This window comes from Pseudorca crassidens, chromosome 10 (assembly GCF_039906515.1).
Source record: "Pseudorca crassidens isolate mPseCra1 chromosome 10, mPseCra1.hap1, whole genome shotgun sequence".
In the NCBI taxonomy this organism is placed as follows: domain Eukaryota; kingdom Metazoa; phylum Chordata; class Mammalia; order Artiodactyla; family Delphinidae; genus Pseudorca; species Pseudorca crassidens.
Window position 1 is genome coordinate 50,569,613 of NC_090305.1, and position 27,950 is coordinate 50,597,562.

General features: G+C 40.2%; 1 protein-coding gene and 1 long non-coding RNA gene across 5 annotated transcripts in view; one reads left to right on the forward strand and one right to left on the reverse strand.

The window, feature by feature from the left end:
* Positions 1-1,280: 1,280 nt before the first annotated feature.
* Positions 1,281-27,950, reverse strand: part of LOC137232183 (uncharacterized) — a 70,816-nt gene continuing 44,146 nt past the window's right edge. For 2 of the 4 annotated variants that reach the window (XR_010946897.1, XR_010946895.1), the window contains 3 exons: positions 18,842-19,044; positions 18,167-18,291; positions 12,146-17,014 (listed from right to left, as the gene is read on the reverse strand). This is a non-coding gene — a long non-coding RNA (uncharacterized lncRNA). Of the gene's footprint in view, positions 4,705-7,335; positions 9,910-12,145; positions 17,015-18,166; positions 18,292-18,841; positions 19,045-27,950 lie in introns of those variants that run through there. The other 2 variants (XR_010946896.1, XR_010946898.1) reach the window with 2 other exon arrangements.
* CMC1 (C-X9-C motif containing 1) overlaps positions 18,983-27,950 on the forward strand; it is a 130,000-nt gene continuing 121,032 nt past the window's right edge. The window contains exon 1 of the mRNA XM_067753564.1: positions 18,983-19,204. The gene's annotated coding sequence lies outside the window, so the exon portion shown is untranslated. The remainder of the gene's footprint in view (positions 19,205-27,950) is intronic.

Consider the following 27,950-nt stretch of genomic DNA (forward strand, 5'->3'; position numbering starts at 1 on the left):
GCAATTTGATGGAAATTCCAGCCTGACATTATTCTAGTTTACTCCTCAACAACAGTTTACACAGGGAAGTGAGCCTGGGAACGGTTCTCTCCCCATCACTCTTCATCTCACAAAGAAAGCTGATAGACATCATGTAACGTGGATCTCAGCTTTCACCTGAGTTTCCTTGGTGTTTAGTTCCAGAAACAGGAATTATGATGGGTTACTCAGCAAAGACTCATCCTGACACCCAGTTACTACAATATCTGAAGCCTGCTCCAGATACACCAGTACGAGTCTCAGACTCCACAGAAACAGTCTGTTTCTTCGAGCTGCAATGGAGCTGTGTTGTTTTTCCTTCTTTTCATCCTGTGACCCAATGACCAGGATGCTCTGGATAAATGCCCCTTGGCTATAACAAATAGAACAAACAATATTCCTTCTGTATGCAAGTTACATGTTTTTGTGACGGTGAATATGGAGGGGCCTCAGAGGACAAAGATTTTTTTCAATAACTGCCATAAGAGGACTGAATATTAATTATTCTCAAACTAAAATGTTATTTTTAGCAAATTTCTTCTAAAACTTAATTAACACATAGCTAATACATTCATACAGTAGGAGATTTCATTTGTACTTTGGTGGAGCTATTTGTAATTGATTCTGCTAGTTTTTTTCCTGAAAGCTCTTAAAAATAATTGGACATTCCATTGGAGTACTCTTGACATTTACTGTAGATAGATGACATATAGAACTTTCAGCAAAAAATAATCTCCACAATACCATAAAAATATAGAATATAGTATTTGGGAATTGCATTAATTATTTATGAGTGAGAAAGGACTAAATCTACTGCCATATTGGAAACGGCCGTCTATCTGGCCTGGAGTCTTAGTTTGGCTCCTCAAGTTTTTTACCATGTAAAATTGCACTGTCCAATACAATAGCCACTAGCCACTTGGAGACATTAAAATTTAAATTAATTTAAACTAAACAAAATGAAAAATTCAGTTCCTCAGCCACATTTCAGTATTCAGTATCCACGTGAGCTGGTAATCGCCCTATTGAATGGTGCCAGAAGAGAATATTCCTGGTCATCTCAAAAACTTTTATTGGACAGTGTTAATATAAAATTTATGCAGTCCTCGCCAATCACAAAAATGATCTATTCTTCAATCACTTTCCAGGAGATTTTCATTTCAAGGTTAACCTAATAAAGATGTATTTTGACCTCTTGTCTCCAAAGATCATTCCCATACAATAACAGCAACAAGACACAAAAAACCAAATTCCACTGCCAATGAGACTGGAAGATGTTTAATTCAAATAAAATGTACATACAGAAAATGATGGACAAATCATAAATGATGTAGAAGGTAGAAGGAAGGTCCTATCTAAGCAACTGAGTGTGTGTGTGTGAAGAGTGGCCACAGAAGCAAGCAGATGTGTCTACAGAACCTGCAAAAGGCTCAGAAATGGGAGGTCAGTTCTAGAGATGGGGACTTCTACTTCTTACTTCTGTTCTGCACTGTCAGAGTGCTTCTTTTACTCTAGTAAGAAACTACATGTTTTATCCTCTATATTAACCACAGGTTCAGGACTAGGGATACCAGGTACAAGGACAGACAGTAGAAGGGGTGGCGCACTGAAAACAATGTCACCCAGTGAATACCGACACCCTGACTGCTGAGAAACCTTCTGTCTTCTTTCCCCATCCAGTTCCAGAGCACCCATCAGCTGGGTTTTTTATCTTCCTCTGTCATCACCTCACCTTCTAAACAGGAGATTGGAAACTCCTTCTGTGGAGAAAACAAACAACTCTAGAGGGAAGACACTAGTATTGATAAGAGGGGTCCCTTTAAAAAGCCAGAGGGCCTCTCTATTGCCTGCAATGCAGCCACCAGCCCACACCCCCTCCCCTTGCACAAACAGATGTCAGGCAATTTTTCAGTGCCTCACTCTTCAACATAAAAGAACAGCCAATGATAACCATGTATTTGAGGATTATCTCCAACAAGAAATAGAGAGGCTGAAATAAGCAAAGTGGAAAAGCAGAAACAGGAAAAAAAAGGGAAAATGCAAGAAGAGGAAAACGTTGCAGAAAACATTAGAGAGATAAGGGAATATTACACAAATAAAACAAGAACAGCATACCACTAAAGGAAATAGAAAGGCAATTTAAAATATGTGAGTAAATATATAAACTCTGTGGAAACTTTGGAAGACAAAGGTGAGGAACTCTACCAAAACTGAACAAGGAAAAAGAGATGATGATAGAAGAAGAGAAAATTAAAGTTCCAATATTCTAAGTTCCAGGGGAAAAAGAAGAATAGAGAAAATGATGCAGAAGAAATACAAGAATATTTCCCCAAACTGAATAATATGAGTGCCAGCACAATGCATGAAAAAGAACCTACAGTCTGGCACAGGACTGCGAAATGTCCAAACAATAGGGACAAAACAGACCTTAAGAAAAATGGGTCATATCAAAAAGAATGAGAATTAAAATGACAATGATTTGGGCAACAGTGATTTTGTCTAGTTCTTAGCCAGAATCAAGAGAAAAAGGCTGTATACATTATATTAAAATACTGATGTAAATGTCAGAGGAGACAACAAAAAAAGCTGAAAATGATTTACTCTGGGCCCCGTTGTGAGGAACTGTGAAAGAGGAATCAAGAGACTGGTGGATTTTTGTTCTGCTGAACAAAAAAATCTTTGATAACTAAAATTATTTGTAGGTACTATGGGATAAAAATAAATTTAAAACAAAACAAAACCCTATCCAAGAAAATAATTGCAAATTATTTAACATCCAATTCTTACCAAAATCCTAGTTTAAAGAATAAACAAGCAAACATACAAACAATTAAACTTTTGCATTCAAATCTGGGAAATATCAGATTATAAACTGTATGAAGTGAATGAAGTAGTAAATAAGTATATGGGCCCCTTTTTATGTGAGGATTTGAAGACATAAAATACGTAGACATCATAGATACAACACAACAGCACCTTGTTAAAAAAAACTTCTAACCACACTTCTAATCTTACCCTCAATTCACAATAAGGATTCCTGAAATCATTAATAAGCACAGAAAATAACCTAACTGACTGACAAAGAATACTTTTTCATGTTCAGTTTGTCAAAAATACTAGTTATCCTAACATCTTGACCACGACATTTATTGTGTCAATGATTATATAAAAATCCTAAGAGCACTCTTTTTCAGGATGACTTTTCTGGAAACTGAAATTTGCTAAGAAGGACTACAAAATCCCAAATACATTATCATGAAACCCTGAAACTCCTGTTTCCCACCAGGTCATCCATCGGAGCATTGGTGATGCCTCCAGACTTTAACAGCACAGAAGACGTTATTAATGAGGGCAGATTTAAAAAGGAAGTCTGTGAATGTGATTTGATGTGTATTTTACAAACTCCTACATATCAGTGTAGTACAATGGATATCTGTCAATTGCCTGCTTAAGTATCTCTAGTGGCTACCTTCAGCCTAGTATGTAAAACTCCTTAATCTTTTATTCAATAACCTACACCAATTTTCTGTCCTTTCCTCATGCTTCTAAATACTTTCTCAGCTCAAGCCAGATGAATCTGCTTGCTTCTTCCAAGTCTGGGTTTTCTGTCCAGAAAACGTATTGTGCCTTCATGCATATTGTCTGTCTGCCTTGAATGTCCTCACTTCCCCTCTACCAAACCTTATTTTTGTCCATCTTAAAGCTTTGGTTCAAAGCTCTGCTCCAAGAGGCCCTTCCTGACTGATACTAACTGTGGTTGTTGCTGTTGTTTGGTTGGTTGCTTACTTGGTTTTTATGACTCTGGGCCCTCATAAGAATTACTAGTAACTTTATCAATATTTCAGTTTTCATCATGGACTTACAGCAAATTACTGACCAACTTGTCACTGTTGACAGTGGGCAAGCTTTCTTCTACTTACTGGGACTTCAACTCTACATATCCTATGTCAGATTTCTGTGGATTTCAGTCTCACTTTAAAGTATGGATCCATTGATCCATAAATCTGCCTCACACATGCAGTGTGTGTTTCTATAGTGACTGCACTCCTCAAGTGTCTATGCATTTCGGGCTATGAAGGCTGTTCCCCTGGGGGTTTGGCAACACGCTGGCATTGTGCGGGGTGTAGGTCACATCATGGCTGGTACCCTTTCTGGTGAATTTAGGCAGAGGGGAGGGAGGAGCCCCAGAGCACAGCCCTCCAGGCATCACCACTGACCCCAATGGGTCTGGGGCTGTAACCCACCGGTCTGCTGCTTTGGAGCAGAAGAAAATGGTGAGTCCGCACTCTGGTTCTGAGTCCATCCACACTTCAGCAATTTTTTGATACCTTGGCATTAGGGCCAAGCCAGCCATCTGGGCTTCTTTTGTGGCTGCTAATCTCAAAATGGCCCTCAGGCTTGCAATGACTCTTCCGAGGCTGTGTGGTGAGAAGTAGGAGCAGTGATGACACGCCTCTCCCAAGGCTGAACTGCAGGTCACCCTCCACCTGGTCCCCATTCGCATGTCCTTTCAGTGCCCCGGTTTCCTCCAGGGTTTTTTGGGGGGTGGAGGAGGAAGGAAGGAGAGACCTATGTCAGTCACACATCTTTCAGGAAATGCCCATCACTCTAGACTTTCTTAATCTTTCTGTCCCCTCGAACTTTTGGAAATCTGGTCAAGCCTGTAGACTTCTCAGAATAACACTTCTAAAGGAATAAAATAAAGGCATAAAAAGAAAATATTTATATTAACATACAGTTAACCAAATGTTATTAAAATACAATTTATGGTAGTTATCTATGTTTATTAGCACACAAATAACAAGATCTAGTATCTAATTTAATAACAACTCTAATTTCTAATGCTGTTGAACTTCGCAATTTCCAGGTAGCTGAAACAACTGTGATATAATAAGAAATGGGATTTCCATTGATGATAAAAGTCACAGATACTGTGAATATAGCAATGCATCCATTTTAAAAATTAATTTTTAAAATTAGCAATACATAAACATGTTAAAAATCTAAACTCTTGTGTGGTAGGATGAAATTCTTCCTCCTTGCCCTGTTCCCCACCCTCTCAGTTTCCCTTTCTAGAAGCACTGTCATCTGTCTGTGTGTCACCTTCCAGAGAAATTCAATGTAAATATATACCAGGAAGGGGGAGAAAGTTATGTATTTTATTTGTTCACTTAAAACATCTTGAAGATTGTTTCATTGCAGCTCACACTTTTTAAGGACAGATAGCCTCCCACTGTGTGAACGTACCATAATTGAGTGAACCTCCACTGACATATTTATACTGCTTTCAATCTGTTCTTATGAATGTCATACACAATTTTGAAAACATGTGGATTATATATGTTGCACAGACTACTAAAAATGAAATTCTCAAAGGCAATTGTCCTCCAAAGAAGTTGCATCAATTTCCACTCCATTCAAGAATACATAAGAGTTGTATCTGGCAAATGTACAGGTTTTCCCTGGAACTTGGCACTATTTGGAAGAGGACTGGGAGTGAATTCACAGTACTGTTACCAATACTTTCCTCACCTTTTATTCTCTAATGCCTCGTGCTAAAATTTAGTAGAACTTGGTCATTCTTCCTACTCACTGGCAATTGTTTTCACTTTTGTGGCAATGCCTGATTTTGATTTTATATTCTTGGGGTGGCACAGAGTCCTGGCAGCCTAGATCAAGATGTTAGAGATTGTTTTAATAAATAATGTCCAGCAAATAGTTTCATCTGAGTGCCTATCTGAAGGAAGTGGGTGGTGGGTCTTGTGACAAGTCTCTTCAACTATGGCCCATTGGAAACTGAACACCAACTTCAAAGAATGTAACACTTGTCTTTTCTAAGAGGTTTAACTCATAAAATTTGTTAAGATAAATGATGCCAGTAATATTCTAACAATGATGGGCTATCATTTTATTTCCATAGTTACCTGTGTTTCTATTAGCTTAAGGCTTCAGATGAGTAGCTTCAAACTCTGGTTTCTTCTTCAACTAGGTCAATAGTAACCATTTTTCCTTCTACTGGGGAGGCAAACTAAGTTGTAAATCTCATTAATGAAGAAGACATTTCTACAATGTCCAAATTCTACAGTGCTCAATTAGATTAAATTCAGAGCAATAAAACATTTCTGAATATGTTCTCAGAGAAACTCATATCATAGTTTTCCTTATTTGACATCATCTTTACCAGTTAAGAGAACACACTTCAGATAATAGTAACGCTCTTTACAAAGCATAATTTCCGAATCTCTTCCTGGTTTTAGCTATGACAAGTTCTTTTGGTAACGCTGAACTCTAGACATGCTTATCTCAGACTTGTTTAGAATTTTAGGCTAAAGGGATTTTCTAATCTTGCAGTGAGTGAGCCAAAATCTAGAATAGGCTCTTCATGGGAGAAGAAGTAGGATAATTAAACAAAAGTCGTTAGAGTTGATTAAAGTGATGATAAAGAGCAAATGGATTCACACTTACAGGTTCTGAAATCCAATGTAAAGAATTGACCCCATAGCTAATCTCAGGGCAATTAGGTACTCATGAAGACCTAGTGAAATTCTTTAAGTTTAGATTTTAAAAAGTAATGTGTTATCAGGGGAAACAGAAAATCCAGACCTTAGAGACTAATTTTGATTCCTATGAAAATAGTAGGAATCAGGATAACATATTAAAGAGAACTCAGTATTGGGAAAAACCTAAAAGATGTGGCTAGAAATATATCCTTCTATGCTCTCCTCCTGTGAAAGGAGGAAAGACTGAGTGATCAAAGGAAATTGTAACTGCAACAGATCTTGGCTTTACTCCTTCCTTCCTTCTGCTTGGTCACTGGCTCCAACATAGCTCTCAATTCTAACCCGTGTGACATATTCATATGTCATATGTGTTCTGGGCATATCAGCAGTTAAGGGTCCAAAAATAACTGGTTAGACGGAGTGTCATGGTAAATAGTGCATTTTTGACTTACTATATTTTAAACTTATGATGGGTTTATTGGGACATAACCCTACTGTAAGTCAAGGGAGATCTGTATATATAATGGAATATTATTCAGACATAAAAGAGAAGGAAATCTTGCCTTTTGTGACAACATGGATAAACCTTGAGGGCACTGTGCTAAGTGAAAAAAGTCAGACAGAGAAAGACAGATACTAAATATTCTCATTTATATGTGGAAACTGAAAAACTTGGATCATGCAGGGAACTCTACTCAATATTCTGTAATAACCTATATGGGAAAAAAATCTGAAAAAGAGTGGAGATATATATATATATATATATATATATATATATATATATATATAAAGCTGAATCACTTTGCTGTACACCTGAAAGTAACACAACATTGTAAATCAACTATACATCGATATAAAATAAAAATGAAATTTAAAAACTCTTTTAAAAAAGCTGAATCATAGAAAAAAAGAGCAGAATGGTGGTTGCCAGGGGTTGAGTGTGGGGGAAATGGGAGATGCTGGTCAAATGGTGTACACTTCCAGCTATAAGATGAATGAGTTTTGGGCACCTAATGTACTGCCTGACGGCTATAGTTCATACTGTATTATATACTTCAAATTTGCTTAGAGCATAATCTTAAATGCTCTCACTTCGAAAAAGAAACAGTAATTATGTGAGGTGATGGAGGTGTTAACAACCCTTATTGCTGTAATCATTTTGCATTATATATGTGTATGAAACCTATACAATGTTATATGTCAACTGTATCTCAATAAAGCTGGAAAAAAAAGAATTCTACATTAGCCCGTGTGTATGTATGAAGGCAAATGATGAAAGGAGATGCTTCTTACACGACTCCTTTTAATTCTCTAAAATTATTTCCATTATATAGATATTGGAAGGTCAGAGGGAAGTTGCAGAAATAATAAACCTTAACATGAATCAGTATGAGGGTGAGTAGAAGCTTGTGAAATTCCAGCCCATGTTTATGGGCATTTTCCAAATGTGATGGCTGGCGTCTACACTAGTCACATTATGGAGGGACTCTGCCTGCTCCAAGAATTTCAAAGGACAAATAAGGAATTTTTTTTCTTTTTTTGGCCGCGCTGCAGGGCATGTGGGATCTTAGCTCCCCGACCAGGGATTGAACCTGTGCCCCCTGCAGTGGAAGCACAGAGTCTTAACCACTGAACCGCCAGGAAATTCCCAAGAATCTCAAAGGAGAGATACAGTACTGAGAGAACAAATTATGACAGTATGAGGCTGCATAAAGCAGGACCTGAAAATTTTGATTCAGGGAACTGGAGGAGATGATGTTTTTGTTCTGAGTCTATGTGATTGAGTCAGGGTTCTGCACTCTGCTCTCGGGGCAGCCTCAGAATATTCATCTTCCTGTGTGTTTCAAGTCATTTGTGAAATGAGGATATTAACCCTGACCACTGAATCAGTCAGGGTGAAAGTGGCTTCAGGTGACTGAAGAGCAAGCTAACCTTGGCTCAGTCCATAAAGGCATGAGCAGTTCTCGGGCTGCCCCAGCAGCTTCCTGATGGGAGGCTTGCAGGTCCTCTGTGCCTTCCTTGATTTTCCTACCCCTGTTGAAATGGCAGCAGTGCCTCAGACAGCTCATTCTCACACTTTCAAGTCCAAGTTTCAAGTTGGAAGCAGTGAGAGCGGGCAGGGGAATGAGGAAGAGAAACACCCCCCAAAATAACCCTCTCCCTTCAAGAAAGAGGAAATGTCTTCCCAGGATCCCCTTGGCAGATTTTCCTCTGTGTCTCCTTGACCAAAACAATTCTCTCGCTGCAAGAGAGGTTATGAGAAAGAGCATTTGATTTGCTATCGTCTGCGGCAGGAGGGCAGGCAAGAGAGATGAAGACAGATAGAGCTGGCCACAACCACCTCAGGCCAGAACTGTGAATGTTAAATGGGATAAAACATGTAAAACAATTTGCACAGGCACACATTGTAAATATTCAACAAGAAGGTAACACTTATTTGCTATTGTTATTTGCCTTGAAGAGAGAATATTTTAATGGAGAGACTTTGTCATGTGCTTTAAATATTTGAGTGTTGTGATACCTGTGATGAGAATAGAGTTGAAATCATAGTAATTTTCTGTGAGATCTGTTTCAAAATGATATTGGCTCTGATGGTAAGCACACCATCGACACAATTTTCAAGCAGGATTTGAAAGACCCCTGTTATTTAGGTGGACACTTTCATTAAGGGTAAATTTGGGATTCCTTCTAGTGGAAGCTTCTATGATTCTACACTATAATCATCAGAGGCTCAAGACACAAGATCCCTCCCTTAGCTTAAAATGGACTTAATTTGTGTTTGGGGCTAAATTGCGATGTTCTGGCTGGATCCAGAATTTCTAAAATGAGGACATAAAAGACTATTACAACTCTGCAATTGCAATGAGATATGCAACTCCTTCATGATTAACAGAGAAGAGAATTGTTGCTTAGATACTGACAAGTACAAAATAATAGTAATTTTTTTTCCTGTGTAGAGGTACAGAATTCATTTTAGTTTTAGATATTGAAATTCTAAATACTGATATCTCCTCAAATTAAAAATGAACATTGGGGTCAGTAACTTACCCACAACTTCCTTATTGGATCATCTATTCTTAAAATGACTGTATATTTCCCATGTTATGACCTTCCCTGTCACATGTGCATTCTCCATCCCTTTGTTAGGATTTTGTGAACATGCTATGAACATGTTAGAATGGTATAAATGATATTTGCTGTGTATGATTTGTTTCCCATCCCCAATCCTGCCAGGGGGGGGGAGGTGTTATATCTCAAGAGACTCTCTTACCAAGTCCAAGTTTTAAATCAATTAAACTTGTACAGACTCCAACATACCATCTTGATATGACCTTGAGCCCTGAAGTACATGGACGAGTGGAATGATCACAGCCAAGTTGGAAAACTGTCTCTGAAAAGAGTAGTTGGTTGACAAACATCAGTAGTGACTCAACCAAGGGAAGGGGTGACTTCCTCAAATTGAAAGGGGCCCTGAAAGTAAGACAAACGCTGAAACCATATTCCCCAAATTCATATTTTCATGCTGCTTTAAGCTATCCAAGGAACTCACAGCAGAGATGCAGAGCTACTTACTGAGAAGCTCAGGTACTCCCTTTTTATACCATCAGCACTTTCTTCTCCTCACACTTTCTCTTCAACCTCTTTCCAACTGTCTTCCACTCCACCAGTCACCAAAACTGTTCTGTTCAGGTCACCAAGGACCCACACTTGGTGATGCCCTACGGCTGTTTTTCATCCTCACCTTCCTTGTCTTCTGAGTATCATTCAACAGTGTGACGACGTCTTCTCCCTGTGTGGCTTTGGTGACGTTACACTCTCCCTGTGCTCTTTCTTCCTGTCCAGCTGTTCCTCCTCAGGACTTTTTCCTGGTTCCTCTTGCTTTACTCCAACTCCTATTATTGGAGGATCACTGATCTTCAGTTGGGTTCCTCCTCTTTTCTGTCTACACTCTGACTAAGGCTTGAAGTTCCAACTTTAGCCAGTGCTGATCTGTCTCCAGTGAGGAGCTTCTCCTCCGAATCCCATTTCAGTGCATGGCTAATAGGTTTCAAACTGGACATGCACAGAAGGAGTCAGGCCTTCCCTTCTCCCACTCACCACCACATGACCTCATTCATCCCCTGCCTTCCCATACCATCGCCCACTCAGTTAATAATGCCTGAAACCTGGGAATCATCCTTGAATACTACTTCTCCAGTGCCTTCACCACCAGCCAACCAGCAATTCCTGTCAATTCATCCTCCAAACGTGTTTCACGCACATCCACCCACTTTCTCCACCTCCACCACCGCACCTGGTCTAACTACCAGCATCCCTCACCTCGTGTGCGGCAGTGGCCTCCTAGCAGTGTTCTCAGCTTCTTTCCTTGGCTCCCCTATGATTCATTCTTGCCCAGTGGTCAAAACTACAATCATACTACAACACCCCCTACTCAAAACTCTTAAAAGTGTTCTTACCACTGCTTAACTAACACCCAGACTCCTTACTGTGGTCTAGAGGTGTTTCACATTCCAACCCCTGGCAATGTTTTTAACATCACAGCCATTCTCGTTCTTTCTGACTGAGCCTCTGTCACACTGACCTAACACACCAGCCTCTTTCTTGCTGCAGGCCCTTTGCACTTGCTGTTTCTTCTCTTAGAATTTTCTTTGCCTGGCTCTTTGCATAGCTCACCCCTCCTGCTTCAGTCTCACCACCTGATCAGTGATGCTGTGCTCACTACATTACCTAAGGTTTTATTTGTTTGTTTGTTTACTTATTTATTTAGACCGGTAGGAAGACAGTTCTTTCCTCTGGGATTTCAGGCACATTTAGAATAAAACATGGACGGAATATGAGAAGGAGAAGCAACACCAGTATTTGGGAGACAAACTAGATTATGATGAGAAGGACCCCATTTGATCACCTCTCCTTGATCTTTTAATTTTCTATCAAGAATGATAAATTCTAAAGCCATTGGGGTCTTGCAGGTCACTGAAATGAATGTGATGGGCTATGAGTAGGGCAGTCAGGAGTGGTACAGCAGTCAGCACATGTCTATGTGAAGGTATTCAAGGGGCAAATTTTAAAATGCTGAACATGAGAAGCTAAGCCTGGCTGAGGGCTGAATTTGGCCTATGAGCCACCAGTTTAAGATCCATACCTAGATGCCTCTCATTTGTTGAGTAAGTCAGATCATTCCTAGTTCTATAAGCATCAACTTTATGTGCTTCTATATGTACATTACTAAAAAAAAATAATATGTAGTCATAAATAAAACAGTCTAGAACCACATATTCTTTACTTGCCCTTTAGACATTTTTCTCTTTTTCTATCTATGCTTTTGAAGTACTACAAATTATAATGTTATATAAGTATATTTACCTAACTTAGTTTCCAGTCAAAGCACGTGGAGGTGACCCTGAAGGGCACCATGGAAACATGTGAAGCATGGGGGAGGTCATTTTGTGTTTTAGATCAGCACATCTGTGTTTTGCAAAAATCACTCCAGAACAGTGTGGAGTAGGATAAGAAGTAGAGGAAGTAGGGACAGTGGTTAGTAACTATTGCGGTAATTTAGATGAGAACTGATAATGGCAAAGACAGTGAGTTTGGAGAGATGGAGAAGAAATAATCAAACTAGAAAATCCAGGTTAAGAAAAGCTACAGCAGACGTGTATTAAAGTTTTAAGTTTCCTAACGGTCATGGAAAAACAGGAAATGAAAGATGTTATTCCATAATAATCACATAGTAAAATACTGTATACCAGTCACGACCAAAATTTGCTTGAACTCCAAGAGGAACACATCAAGAATACAACCCTGCAAAGAATACTGTGCATGAATATGGCTGTATCTTATCTCAGCCTTTGATGAAAGACAAGGGTAAAATATTAATTCATAATTCAATTTTAGCATCTCTATAAGGAGTTAAAATAATATCACATAGACGTTATTTTCTTATGACCACTACCATGGAGAGAGAACTTTAAAAATCTAGGAGATAAATTGACAGCATGTCTCTCTTTTTTTTTAATATTTTAATTTTATTGGAGTATAGTTGATTTATAGTGTTGTGTTAGTAAAGGTGTACAGCAAAGTGATTCAGTTATATATATACATATATTCATTCTTTTTTAGATTCTTTTCTCATATAGGTCATCACAGAATATTGAGTAGAGTTCCCTGTGCTATATAGCAGGTCCTTGCTGGTTATCTATCTTATATATAGTAGTGTGTGTGTATGTGAATCCCAAGCTCCTGATTTATCCCTCCCCATAACGTTTCCCCTTTGGTAACCATAAGTTTGTTTTTGATATCTATAAGTCTGCTTCTGTTTGTAAATAAGTTCATTTGTATCTTTTTTTAAATTAGATTCCACATATGAGTGATATCATATATTTGTCTTTCTCTGTCTGCCTTACTTCACTTAAGTATGATAATTTCTAGGTCCATCCATGTTGCTGCAAATGGCATTATTTCATTCTTTTTTATGGCTGAGTAATATTCCGTTGTATATATGTACCACATCGTCATTATTCATTCAACTGTCTATGGACATTAAGGTTGCTTCCATGTCTTGGCTATTGTAAATAGTTAACAGGATGTCTCTTAAACCATGTTTTTCAAACTTCAGATTATGACCTACTAAGGACTGTGAAATCAGTACACTAGGTCAGAAACAGCACTTTTAAAAATGAAACAATAAATTTGAATACAAAATAGGATATTTTTACTTAGCAAGGGCAAGTGCTAGAACACAAAACTTGTGTGCGTGTGAGTTTGTGTGTACATGTGGCCCAATACATTCTGTACTGCAGGTCATGGTACAAACAGGTTGGAAAAGCTCTTCTTTACACAACCCTCCTGTATTGACTCATCTCAGTTGTGATTCTGAGATCACTGTAGGGTGGAGAAGGGAGGAAGATGTCTGGGCTGTTAGATAAAAGCAGAGTTGCAATCAGTCATCCTTTGGTATGTGATAGGAAACTGATGTCCTCCTGATTCTACCTGAAGTTAACCCAGGTAGTGCCAGCCTCTCTTCACAAAATGCTACCAAGGACATAAGGCTGCCAAACCCCCAATCTGTCTGAAGCTGAACCACGCCCTGGTGGAAGCTGCTGCGTTCTGTCCCTTAAAGACTCAATTTGTCTAAGTCACAAAGCTTGAGTTTGAGCAGGCATGCATCTTGGGCAACACACCACAGGGTAGAGAGCTGTGTGCTGTCTGGTACGGTCAGGACACATCCTCTATTGTTTCTTTCACTATACTCTCAGAACACTCTAATTACAGAATACTTCACTCTGGTCAACAGATGTGTGGGGACCTGGTGAACTGGAGGGTGTGTGACTTTCTAAAGGGGGTTACCCAGACCCAGTTATCTGTGGGAATGGGATCCCAGTGTTTTCAGACCTCCCCAGTTGTCAAGAGATCCAGATTTTTGTGTAAAATGACTTGTCTTTAAATATTGGCAACATGGTTTTAAAAATTTAATGACGGGCCAAAAAACTCCATGGGCAAGATCTGCTCTCATGGCTCCTGGTTTGCCTCTTTCCACCTAGATCAGGCTTTTGTGTTTGTTTTTCATTCTTTTTTGTTTTTTGGTCAAGAAATGGGAAAAGAATTTGAAAAAGAATGGATACATATATGCGTATAACTGAATCACTTTGCTGTACACCTGAAACTAAGACAACATTGTAAATCAACTATACTCCAATATAAAATAAGAATTTAAAAAGAAATCCTTTTCTTTAATTGAATTTTATGTAGAAGTCCAATAAATAAAACTACCACCAATGAAAGTGCTGCTCTTTGAGGGGTGGGCTGGAGCTGTTTCCATTTGCCTCAGTCTTTCTAGCTCTGCTCTCATGAGCCCCCGGCTCTAGAAAACAGGGAAACCACAGATCTAAATGCTAAAATATTGTCTTTTTTGAGACAGAATTCTTTTTTCTTTTTACTTAAATTGGGAATTTGCCAGCAGGTGTCATTACTCTTGAGGCCATTCTTATATTGTAATACTAAGATTATATCATTAACATGTGGAAGGATGTTTGTCTTTTTTTAATTTTTATATACGTTGGGGCAGAAGGGAATACATAGATCATTTAAGTGAGCAGGATTAAATTATTTAGGTACAAGCTATAAATGAAGATTTCTAGACACAATCCTGTTTTAAGCCATTTTAAATCAGAGCTGACACTTTCAAAATCCATTCTGATATGGCTGTATAGATTTAGAAAAACATTTAAAATCTGAAAGCTATATCAAAGTCCTATAAGCTGGCCCATAGAGCAACTTGGGATTTCTGTTGGAATAAGGTGAGGTATAAATAAAAGTTCCAGAGATAGCACCTGACTATGCGATCAGAAGCTGTTAATAGAACACTTGATATTGAGAAAAGTAGAATTTTTCATAATTAAGTTCCCATTAAAGTGAAGGGAACAGGATGCTGTGCCCCATAGTTATAGGACACTCTGAAAATATTGTTACTTGGCTGTGAGGTAGGGCTGGAATCCAGCCTTTTCTATTCTGAGGCTGTGTTTTGGATTTTTCCCCTCCACTATGCAAATAACACAAGATTTAAAAGGTATTCATAAAAAACATTTTCTGGTGTCTGATTTAAGATAGCTTTGACAAAAGCAATAAAAAGACGGCATATTTTGCTACTAAACATTTTTTGTGTTAAACAGATTTTACATATAACTTTTGTATAAAATCAGTTGACAGCCTTTGATAGAGGCAGACCAGACTGCTGGATATAAGTGTAGTAAAGACAGCATCCTGAAATGTGGGTTATTTATTTACTAAATTTCAAATGCTTAACCTCCTTACCATCCACTCAGTAGGGTGGCAGGAGTAGAAATCAACATACATAGAAATATTATTTGTGTTCATTCTCCTACTGTATATTACACCCTACTTATTGCAGAACTATCTTTTATGTACCTTCCTGAGCACAAACTCCCTTGAAAAGAAAGCAGCTTTTGAACCAAGGTAATCTATCCATATTTTCTCTTTGTTTTCTTGCCCTCTGCCTCCCATTCCTTTTTTTTCTTTTTGCTAACTTCTATTGAACTCCTGACCTTGGGTAAAGATGCAGCTTTGCATGAATATTTGAAAGCGACTTTTGGTGATTTAGCTGCTAAATGTGTATGATAGAAGTCCAGCTAAACTTGGAGGCTCTGGGGGGTTTTTAACTCACCGGTGCCAGAAAGCAGACCAGTCTGGGGAAATCCAGCTAATGTCTCCCAGCTGTGCAGGGAAAGTGTGAACAGCTCTGTCACAAGCGCTGCCTTTCTCTTCTTTTCCAGACAGTACCTTCTACTCAAACCATCACTTCTCATTTGCCATTTGGACATCGGTGATGGAACTTGCTGCTTTATTGCCCACGGAGAAGCCAAGTGAGGAGTGTGGGGCTGATCTGGAAGTTTCCCTGGTACAAAAGAAGTTTCAGGCTCAGGCCTGGTCCTGGAGCAGACACACAGAAGGCTGACAGATTTGGCCTAAAGGTGGCTGGTGGACCAATAGATAATACAAGGAGAAATGGCCTTTTCTAGAGTCGTTCTTTCCAGATGAGAAAGTGACATGCCATCTCTCGGCCCTGGGAGCAAGCTAGCATTTCTTGGCCAGTTTCCAAAGCAGGTTTGTCAGAAGGCTGGGGCTGTTGTACAATCAAGAAAGAAGTGACAGAAACACAGGCAGCAAAAGCCTCAGAAACAAATAGTAAATTTTAGCTGTGAGGCAAATATTCCCAACCTTAATATTTTATCAGAAAGCAGGCTGATACTCAGCACAATTTGCAGCAAACACTTGACTGCCCTCCAGCAGCCATTCCCTCCACCACTTAGAATTACTTAAGAAGATCTTGTCCACCTTTCCTACTTTAAAGACAGGGAAACTGAGACTCTGATGATTCCTGTGAGCCTCAGCTCCTTTGTTAGTATAATGAGGCATTGTGCTGCATGTTTTTCCAAGCTTTATAAGGACTATGATTTAAAAATTTCAGTTTGTTTTCGTGTCACACTTCCTTTAAATGCCAAATCACAGTAGTTTGAGTCTCACTCTGTTTGATCTCAGGAAATCCAGATACTGACTCTATTTCTTTCCCCCAGGAACCTGAGAAGTGCTCAGACCTTCCTAGATCTTCCCTGGTTGTCATTTGCCATTTCAGCCCCCAACTTGCTCTGGACCACAGACCAAGGACTATTCATTGCTGTGCTCTTCTTGCCAATTTTGAGCCAGCTTCTTGCAGGCATCTGTGCTCCCCGGGACCACGGTATTTTTAACAAAGTCAGCATTGTAACTTTTAATGAGAATTTTCTAAGGTCTTGAAGATAGTGCAGTGCAAACCCAGTGCAGAATGTCTTCGTGATTCTCTCAGTCCTGTGAGTCCCCAGGTCCAGTCTCTCCCTTGGTGCCTCTTTGTTTAGAAGATTAGCATCTTTGCTTGGCTTTCATGTAGTCATAGTCATGTGACTATGCAAAACGGACCAGTTTAGTTGTCCCAAAGTGAGAACCTGAAACACATTTACCATAACTAATATGTTAGTTTTACTTGTTTCCCACAGCTGCTGTAACAAATTACTACAAACTTCGTGGTGCAGGACAACAGGAATTTATTCCCTCACGTTCTGGAGGCCAGAAGTCCAAAATCAGTATCACTGGGCAGAAATCAAGGCGTCAACGTGGCAGTGCTCCCTCTGGAGGCTCAAGGGGAGAATTGCTTCTGGCGGCTGCCTGCATCCTTGGCTTGTGGCCTCATCCCTCCACTCTCTGCCTCCAAGGTCACATTGACACCTCCTCTTCTGTGTGCGTCAAATCTCCCTCAGCCTCTAAGATTTCCACACCAATTCCAACATGTGTGTTTTTATTCCACACCATCAAGTACCTCTCTAATACCAGGGTGTCCTACAATTCAACTCACCTCTAACACAATCTACCTGGAGGGAGTGTCAGATCCCACAAGTCAAGGGCTCAGTCCTGCAGGACGGCCATCCTTACCCTTCCCCCAACATCAGACACTAAAAGCAAGTCCAGGCCCCGCCCATCCTTGGGTCTGATTAATTTTTTAGAGCAGCTCAGAAAACTCAGAGAAACATCTTACTTACTAGGTCACCCGTTTATTGTGAAAAGATACAACTCAGGAACAGCCAGATGGAAGAGACACACAGGCAAAGTCTGTGGGAAGGAGCTCGGAGCTTCCGTGCCCTCTGCGAGTGCACCACCCTCCCCAGACCCCCACATGTTCACAAATAGGGAAGCTCTCTTGGTTTTTTATGGAGGCCTCAATACACAGGTACAACTGATTAAATTATTGGCCACAGGTAATGATTCACCCGTGATTAAATCACCTCCAGCTCCTCTCCCCTCCCCAGAGCTCAGGGGGTGGGACTGAAAGCTCCAAACCTCTCATCACTGCGTTGGCTCCACCAGCAACCATCTCCCATCCTTAGGTGGGAGGGCTTTCCAAAAGTCACTCGTTAACATAGCAAAAGACACCTTTAAAGCTCTCATCACAGGAAATTCCAAGAATTTTATTTAGGAGCTCTGTGCCAGGGAGGGGACTAAAGTGAAATATATATTTCCTTTAATAAATTACAATATCACAACCTCTCTATCTTAAATGAACACCTGTTGTTAATTTTAAGAATTAAAAAATAAGGGCTTACCTGGTGGCGCAGTGGTTGAGAGTCCGCCTGCCGATGCAGCGGACACGGGTTCGTGCCCCGGTACGGGAAGATCCCACATGCCGCGGAGCAGCTAGGCCCGTGAGCCATGGCCGCGCGTCCGGAGCCTGTGCTCTGCAACGGGAGAAGCCACAACAGTGAGAGGCCCGCGTACCGCAAAAAAAAAAAAAAAAAAAAGAGAAATGCAGAAACAAAGGAAAACAGTCCAACAAAACTAAATAATAATAGTTTAGTCATTAAGCAAAGTGAAGGACTTTAGTTCCTTTTCAAGGGCTATAGATAATATTCTGAGCTGTGAGCTCAGATAGAGACTGTGAGCTGTCTTATAGAGACTAAAACCAGGTGGAAGAAGTTAACTACATCATGACCATGACATACGCTGCCACAATTCCAAAAGCTGGCCTCAAAGAAACGGGAACAAACCAACCCTGGAACTAAAGACTAACTGTACTTAAAGCAATCAAGATGATGGTAGTCTGACCATTGGTGGATGACCAATTTCAAGATGAGCGTCAGAGCTGACTGCTGTTTCTGCATGTAGCCCCCTTCCTCCGCCTATAAAAGCTCTTGCCCACTGATTGTCAGTGGGGGGAGTCGGCCTTTGGACAGGAGTCTGCCCCCCCACCCTCATTTGCCGACCTCCAAAATAAAGCAAACTTTCCTTTCCACCAACCTTGCCTCTTTATTGGCTTTTGAGCAGGAGCAGCTGGATCCACTTTCACTAACAGCTTTTGGCGCCAAAAGTGAGGCTGGGATCTCGCGATATCTGGCTCCCAGGTTTTCCCAAGCAGAGCGACCGCCATGATGATGTGGCAGGAAGGCGGTGAGGAGTCCTCTGCTCATGGCTCACTGGCCCTGCCCTGAGAGGGGTTAGGTGGGGACATTCCTAGCAGCTGCTGAAACCATTTGTTTCAGGGTTCCTCCCTGTTTCTCCCCTGCTCGGCACTGGCTGCCAACGTACGCTTTTCCTTGGTGGAACGGAAAGATGCCTCTGGACGAGCTGACGAGCTCCAAGACTGAGTAAGTGCACTGGTGTGCGTCTGGAAAACTTCTCTTTTGAGCATGAGGTGCTATTTGGGCATTTTGCCAATTGGTCTGACGTGTTTCTGATGTTGAGGACCCTTTGCGAGCACTGAGTGTCATTTGGGTGTATTCCTAATTGGTTCTGACTTGTGTCTGACGTCAAGGCCCATTTGTGTTGGGAAGTGTTTGTCTGGGACTCTGTATCAGTCATCCTCTGGAGGGTTTGTGACAGTTCTGTCTTCGGGTGTGTGAGTGTGTATTGCATTTGTGTGACTGGTATTCTTGTTGCCTTTTGTAAAATGGGAAATTCAGGTTCAATTCATTAAGAAAAATTTTAGCTATAAAACTATGACTAAAGAAAAAGATTTTTTTTTTTTTTTTTTTTTAACCAATGTATGACAACAGTACTCTTTAGACTCTGGAGAAAATTGGTTAAGATGAAACTCTTTTGAAACTCCAAAACTGGTTCTTTTTGCATATGCAGTTAGAGAAAGCTAGCTTGATAAAATACTGTTTTCAGAATTCTGACCCTGAGAGAACAAAAATATGCCTAGGATAAAGCTTGAAGTTAACTTTTATCGTGTCTTTAAAATACAAACACAGCCCACTTTGCCTGAGACTTCAGCCTTGGGTAAATTAGTAAAACTTCAAGCCAAGAAAAAAGAAAAAAGAGAGAGGAAAGAGGGCTTAGGTTTATTAAACAAACATCTTGTACCATTAAAGAGAAATTGTGCTATGAAAAAAATATATGTTTTTAGAGGCTATGAAATATGTTCTTAAGTTTGCCAATCAAAAAATGCTGGTATAACAGTTCAATTACTTGTTTCTTGGTTTTGTTAAGGTTTTCAAGGTTAAAAACTGTAATATGTAAAAATGGTAAGGGAAGCATTTCAGTATATAAAGCAAGTACGATATGTGTTGTCAGCAAGAGAAGGTATAAAGGTGAGATATTTTTGTTGGGAAAAAAAGGAGAATAATTTTGTCATAGGGCTGGTGGCTTCTGTATGGGAAAACAAGGGAAAAATTAATATGGATCCAGAAAGTGCTAAAAGGTTTGTGAAAAAGGAACTTTGAAAAAAGAATTTTGTACATTGTCAGGATTAAAATTAGATTGAGTTTAATTAGGTAAATGAATTTTGTTATTAACAGTAAACTGATGCAAGACTGAATTTGGTTTTCTCTCTGTGTTAAGAGAACAAAGTTCTCCTGGAATATTGAGCTGTTTTTGATAACAGATTGTAAGTTTCTTTCTCTAGCTAACTTTGAGTTGTCCAGAGCACCCCTGAGACATCTCAGATAGAAATATTAGTAAAAAGAAAATTTTTTTTTAATCTAATGGAAAGCTATTATTTTACTTCTAACCATACTTTTGACTCCAGTGTTCATGATGGAAAAGAATTGTCTAATGAAGTTGTCACAGAGTATAACTACTTATGAGGTGTATCACTGCTGGCTTGAAGTACATGTCAGAGCTGACTGTGCTGTTTCTGCATGTAGACCCCTCCCTCCGTCTATAAAAGCTCTACCCACTGATTGTCAGTCGAGGGAGTTGGCCTTTGGACAGGAGTCTGCCCTCCCCTCCCCCAGTTGCTGGCCTCTGAAATAAAGCAAACTTTCCTTTCCACTAACCCTGCCTCTTTATTGGCTTTTGAGTGGTGAGCAGCCGGACCCACTCTCGGTAACACAAGTGTGTAGTTATTTCTTGGATGTCCTGTGTTAGGTTGCATTACACTCAGTTATGTTACTTGTCAGCTATAATGATGAAAGCTAAAATGATGAAAAAATAACTTTGTTTTTCATATTAACACCAAGTATATTTAGCACAATTTTTAGATTCACCGACTTTTCCAGAAATCTAACTATCATGTAAATCCATGGAAGATTGTCCTTTGTTTTATTCAGAATTTTACAGAGAGATGTTTACTATTTTGAAATATCATGCTCCTAACTGCAGTGTTGGTTCTGGTATTTCAATACCAGACAGTCTGCTTCGTAGCTTTCCAACTGGTGGGGATTCTGATTTAGGTAAACATGTGACTCTTTCATTATACTACTTTCTTTTTCTCTCTCTTTTATTTATAGGTAGGGTTTTTTGGTTGCTTTTTGGGGGGTGGGGGTTGTAGCCTATGAATATCTGGAGGCTGATATTCATCTTTGTGGCACTGAGTCTGGAAGGGTTGTGAACCACACTGTTTAGCACAGTGCAGGTTCTCAGCATAGCAATGAGATCATAAGTATAATGATAGTTACCATTTACTGATTGTTTTCCATGCACCAAAGCAGTGCGATAATCACTTTACAAATATCTTCTCATTTGATTCTCACAATAAATCTTTCAGATAGGCATATTTTTTTATCTCCATCTTTACAAGTGAGACAAGTTTGGCCAATACAGTTAGTACGTGTAGTTGGCACTCCATACCCACGAATGCAGAATCCGGGGGTGCAGAATGCATGGATATGGAGAGCCGACTTCACTAAGCCATTTTATATAAGGGACTTGAGCAGCCCCAGATCTTGGTTTCCGCAGGGGTCCTGGAACCACTCCCCTGTGGACACAGAGGGAGGACTGTAATAGAGCATCATTTGAATCCAAATCTGCTTGACCTCAGAGCCAGGGTGTTTACCTGCCCAGTTAAACCACCAGTCTAGAAAAGATTGCTGCACCAGCTGAGGAAACAACCAAAAGCAGGCAGGTCGTAACTCTATGTCTGAACCATCATTGCTTCCAGTACAGCAATACCAGTCTCCTAGTTTCAGAACAGGAGGCAAGGCTCAAACGTATCAGGAAAGACAGAAAGAAGAGCTATACAGAGTTAACAAACTTCAAATATATCTGCTACTTCTTCCATTTGAAAAGTGAAAATGCCACAGTAGTCTCCAAGGTCAGAATCTCCTCTTTTCAGTTTTTCTTCATGAACAACTTCATATGTTCATGCAAAACCTTTGACCTCTAAGAAGCCGGCAGCATTGATAATTATCTCAAAAACAACCCTTTATGTGGTACCCACTCTATAATGGATTCAGAGACATGAATAAAACATCTTAATTTTCAAGTATTTCTTTTTAAATTAATATTTGAAAGAAAAATATCTTGTAAAGAAAGGAGATTTCTGTAAGGCGTGTAGCTCTTGCATAGAGGGATAGAGTTTTCATGGCCTGTCTTGTTAAAACTGTTCTAGTACCCATCTGATGCACACTTATTTATGGATTTTAGACTAAAAGCTCTTTTTTGTCAGTTTTCTTCACAACCACTTATCTCGACATCCTCATTAGGTGATTTTTCTCTTTTCTTTTTGTTGAGGCCTAGCCATGCCCTTGGTACTCTCTTTTGTTCCTTGCTGCAAAAGGAATGGTTTTAAAGCCTCCCTTTCCACCAGTCCTACCTTTTTTTTTCTTTGTAATTAGCCTTATTTGAGGACCAGAGAAGCAAAAGATTGGAAGGAAATACAAAAACTGTTGAACAAAAGACGATGTTCTTTACCCCAACCATACGCTGTATAGCTCGTGTGCAACCTGGGTCAGATGACTCGCATATATGCCTTTAAAATGAAAAGAGAATGAAAAAAGAAAGAACAAGAAAAAGCACTGACTTTCACAGCAGCTGCATTGGTATAAACAGGCTGGGAGTAAATGTCACAGCAAAGGAGAATAATACATCTTGCCTTCATTGCAAAAGTAACTCACTTTAAAACCAAAGAACATGATGAAACTGCATACCTGGTCACAATGCTTTTAGATAGTCATTTGAAATACCTTAATATTAATTTTCTTTAATTGGAAGGAGAGAAACACTTTTCTTTTTTAAAACTCTAAGCGTGTTTTCTCATTTGAGCCTCACGAAAATGGAATTGTTCAGCTATTTCCTTTAAAATCAGTTCATTAAAACAGTTTCGATGCAGTGGTGATTAATGAAATGCTTTTTTCTGCCTCTTATTTCATTAGTTAAGAGGACCAATGGATTTATGCTTTCCTTGTCTCTAGAAATAAAACTGTAGCTTTCAAAATATTAAAATTCATGAATACTGACTAGCTGTTGGGCCTGGAATAATGTTGTTTCTTAAAAAAAAAAAGTTTTTTGTACCAATACATTTCATGAGAATAACCATCAAAGGCAGTTTTTTGTTTTTTGTGTTTTTTTTTGCGGTACGCGGGCCTCTCACTGTTGTGGCCTCTCCCGTTGCGGACCACAGGCTCCAGATGTGCAGGCTCAGCGGCCATGGCTCACGGGCCTAGCCACTCCGCGGCATGTGGGATCTTCCCGGACCGGGGCATGAACCCGTGTCCCCTGCATCGGCAGGCGGACCCTCAACCACTGTGCCACCAGGGAAGCCCCAAAGGCAGTTTTAATGGGGCAAATATTACAAAGTATGAAGACTCAGGTTTCCAAAGATAGAGCTGCCAAAAACCAACTTGTCTTTCTCCCCACTCTACCCCCTGAAATAAACATTTTAAGTTTATCAGAATATAGGCTTTGTTTGCTGTTTTCCATTTTGATTGGGCAAGTATCAATGACCCAACAGGAAATGCAGAGAACACTCCACCTGGCAATTTAAGGAGAGTTCAGTAAACAGACTACAGTTGACCCTCCAACACAGGGGTTGGGGCGCTGACCCACCACACAGTCAAAATCGGAGTATAACTCACTCTTCATGGTTCCTCGGTATCCGCGGTTCCAAATCCTCAGAGTCAACCCACTGCAGACCCCTAACACTGTAGTATTTACTATTGAAAACAATCTATGTTTAAGTGGGCCCATGCAGTTCAAACTATGTTATGTGTTATTCAAGGGTTAACAGTGTTTGTAAAGGTGTGAAAGGGGTTTAGGAAAACCATCAATATGCAGTGTTGGTAGCCCCTGTCATCCACAGGCCTGAAGTGGCAAAAGGAAGGAACCATTATCAAAATCTATGAAACAAACTCTGGTTTCTTGCAGCCAACCCGCAATGACTGGCAATGCAGAAGTTAGAGGAACACACACCCCACCCTGCTCACTTCCTGCCCTTGATTTTTTGTTAGCTAAGCCAGCTGGGAACCAAAGGGCAAAGGAAGCTGTTGGTGCCATCCTGGCACAGAGCAAGGGGACAAGGAAGCAGGAGGGGTACGGGGAATCAATCTGAAGTTTTAGAGACCCAGATAAATACCTCTTTCTCTCCCCACTTTTTGGTACAAGATACAGGCATCTCTTTCCCTTAAGCTTTCTTTTCCCTTTACATAAAATCAGTTTCATGGAACTCTTTTAAGGAAACAATTCTAAACAGCAAAACTTGGTCCTCTTAATTCTGTTAACAGACCTCAAAGAGCTCAAAATACCTGAAGAAAGGTTACTGCCCCCTCTTCACCTGCTACTGGGTGGAAAGTAATTAAAGGATGTGGTCATTTCACTCAGCAAATATTTGAGTACTGAGCAAGTGCACACCAAGGCACCATCTAAGAATCATGGAGGACCCAAGGGTGAGTCAGATGAGGACCTGGTCACCAGCATGTCTCTGGATTCCCAGCATCCATTTCTGATTTCTTCTCCTGCACGTACTCAGGCCTAAGACAGTGCTCACAACCCAGGCCGGTCACTCAACACATTCCTGTCTTCTACCTGGTGTGACAGGCTTACAGTTACCTAAGATAGACCAAAAAGAGTCTTGTTTGGGAGGCTTCCCTGGTGGCTCAGTGGTTAAGAATCCGCCTGCCAATGCAGGGGACTTGGGTTCGAGCCCTGATCCGAGAAGATCCCACATGCCGTGGAGCAACTAAGTCCATGTGCCACAATTACTGAGCCTGCGTTCTAGAGCCCGTGAGCCACAACTGCTGAGCCCACGTGCCACAACTACTGAAGCCCATGTGCCTAGATCCCATGCTCCGTCTGCAACAAGAGAAGCCACCGCAAGGAGAAGCATGCACACTGCAACCAAGAGTAGCCCCCACTCGCCGCAACTAGAGAAAGCCCCCGTGCAGCAACGAAGACCCAACGCAGCCAAAAATAAATTAATTAATTAATTAAAAAAAAAAAAGTCCTATTTGGAACTGTTTTGCCAGATTTATGAGCAAAGAGGTGCTCTTTCAAAAGGAATTGTTCAGTGAAAATGATGTGAAAAAAAGCCTGTGAGAAGGATGAGGCCAAGGTGAGAAAAGCAAAGTTCAGGAGGGAGCAAGATGGAGGCTCTGGACCAGCCACGCCTGAAGCCTGTTGGACTCAGTGTCCTGAGTTAATACATTATCTTGTTTTGCTTAAGCTGTGATTTTATCTCTTACAACAGGATGAATCTTGACTCATATATTATCCTCAAGAAGTTTGTGTGTAGCAGGGAAGATCAGTGTGTAAACAAAACACAAAATATAAAGTTAGAAATAGCATTTTTAAAAGATAGATATAAAGACTTCAGGGAGCCTAGGTTTACTTACAGAAGTAATTATCTGAACAATCAAGGAAATTAAGATGCCATTTGAACTGGGCCCTGAGTCACAGATAAAATGTGACGTGTTGATTTTTAGGGGTGAGCACACAGAGAGACAGAGACAGACAGAGAGATATAAAAGGATATATTCGAATATCCATGGTAATTTCTGGGAATTAGGTTTGTAATGGAAAAGGGTTTTTTTTTTAATTGTTGTTTTGTTTAGGCTACAATTTTTATTCTGTTATATTCTTTAAATTTGTTACAACTAGTATGGGTTACTTCTGTAGTTTTCTTAAAAAGAAAAAGTATTCAGAAACAACCTTTAGTTCAGACCTCCTTTTGTACAGACCTATAAGCAGTTGCAATAAACCACGAGTTGATGATGATCTGCCAAAACAGTGTGTGGAGGAAGGGTGACAGGTAAGCAAAAATAGAACACGGACATGAATTATAGCAGGACAATTTATTGTAATGACTTTTTAAACAGCTTTAAAATGTGAAGAGATACTTTCATCATTTCTTCCTCCACCGAATGTAATTTGTCCTAGGCCAAATACAGGTGTGATGTTGGTAGTAATTAAAATTTAATTTGTTTTGCCACAAAAAAGATCTACCAGATGGATGTTTCTCTGCTTTTGTTGACTGGGTAGAGACTAGAATGTAATGATGATGATGAAGAAGAGGAGTCGGATGATATAAGCCGTAGTACAGGGGAAGCACATCACATATACAGCAGCCCTATAAATTGTTTACTCCTATAATCTGCACTTTGCAATCGAGGAAACTGACACTTACCCTGGGCCACATAACAAGCATGTGGGGACTGAGATCTGACCTCATGAAGTCCTGGTCCAGGGCTCCTATTATACGGCGTCTCCACAGGAACGATGATGGATGGTCTCTGTGCATATACAAACATCCTTAAAGAATTAGAAGCCCTATCTTTAATACAAATAAGAAAGAGTGATGACAAAGTTTTCACTATTTCACATGCATCCTCCACTATCATTTGGTGTACAGCTAGCTGAGGTTAAGTGTACATTAATGACCATAATCTTGATTTCAGCATCTTACTAATTCAGAGGTAGTTGGGGCATCTAACTTGCTTCTGGAACCACATATCTGCTGCCCTGTGCCAAGCAGAATGTGATCTACCAGTATTCTAATGCTGAAATTAGACAGCTCGAACAACAGCTGATTGCACACCATGAGATCCACTAAAATCTGACAGCAGGTGTACTCACCAATTTTGACCATAATGATGGCAATAAGGAGACTTTCTGTTAAAGGGACAAGAGAGCAGATATTTGGCACCAGGCAATGGAAAAAAGCAAGACAGTTTTAAACAAGTACCACATGTGGTGACTCATTAGATGTTGAGAGCTAATAAGAGGCTGAAGATTTTTAGCTTAGCACTGATGCTGTGGGCAGCAGGATCTCCTGACATCTAGAAATTGAGGATGAATCAGGAGGTGGTGATAAATCTGGTGCTGATGCCTGGAGTGTGGAACTGTTATATTTTTAGGATAAAGGCAAAGATGTAAAAGTCTAAGAGAGTGCCAGAGTGAAGCAGATATGTTGAGAGATCTGCATGTTTTTGTATTCATTCATTCACTAAGCAAGTACAATGCCATGGACAACACCCCAGATTTCAGAATACAGAAAATGACCCCTTCTGGGTGGAGCTGATAGTCTAACAGAGAAGAGACAATTAACCAGATAAAGATTATAAAGTGCAATGGCTGTTGGGATAATAGAAATGTAGGATACCATGAGGGCATGGTCTAGAGAAGTGAAGAAATTCCAGTGGAGGTGCAGGCCCAGGACAAGAAGAAGAAATAATGAAAGAGGGAGGAAAGTCCCTCCAGGCGGGATTGTAAGAAGGCCAGAGCTGGCAGGAGCTAGGTGGTTAGCGAGGATGGAGAGGTGGACAGGCCCAGATCCTTATGCTCTATACAAAAGCACCTCTACTCTTACAGACAGGAAAGATATCTTAATAGCTGCCATTCTTTTAAAGGCAGCCAGATAACCAACATGTGTATTTTGAGAAACTGCTACATTCTGTGCAGTGAACAAGATGAAGTCCCCGCCCTGGAGAAGCTTGTCTGTTGGTGGGAGGGATTCAGACAATGAATCTGCAGAAGAATACACGTGCTGAGTGCTAGGAAGAAGATGAAAGAGGCTGCGATGGGAGAGAATGAGTGGGGGGCAGGGACATGGAACCCTGGTTGCGCACGGTGACCACTCTTGTGGAGGAAATATTTGAATTGAGGTCTCAACAGTGAGATAGGAGGAGGCCTGTGAGTGTCTGGGGAAAGCATTCCAAGCAGAAGGACAGCCAACTCCTT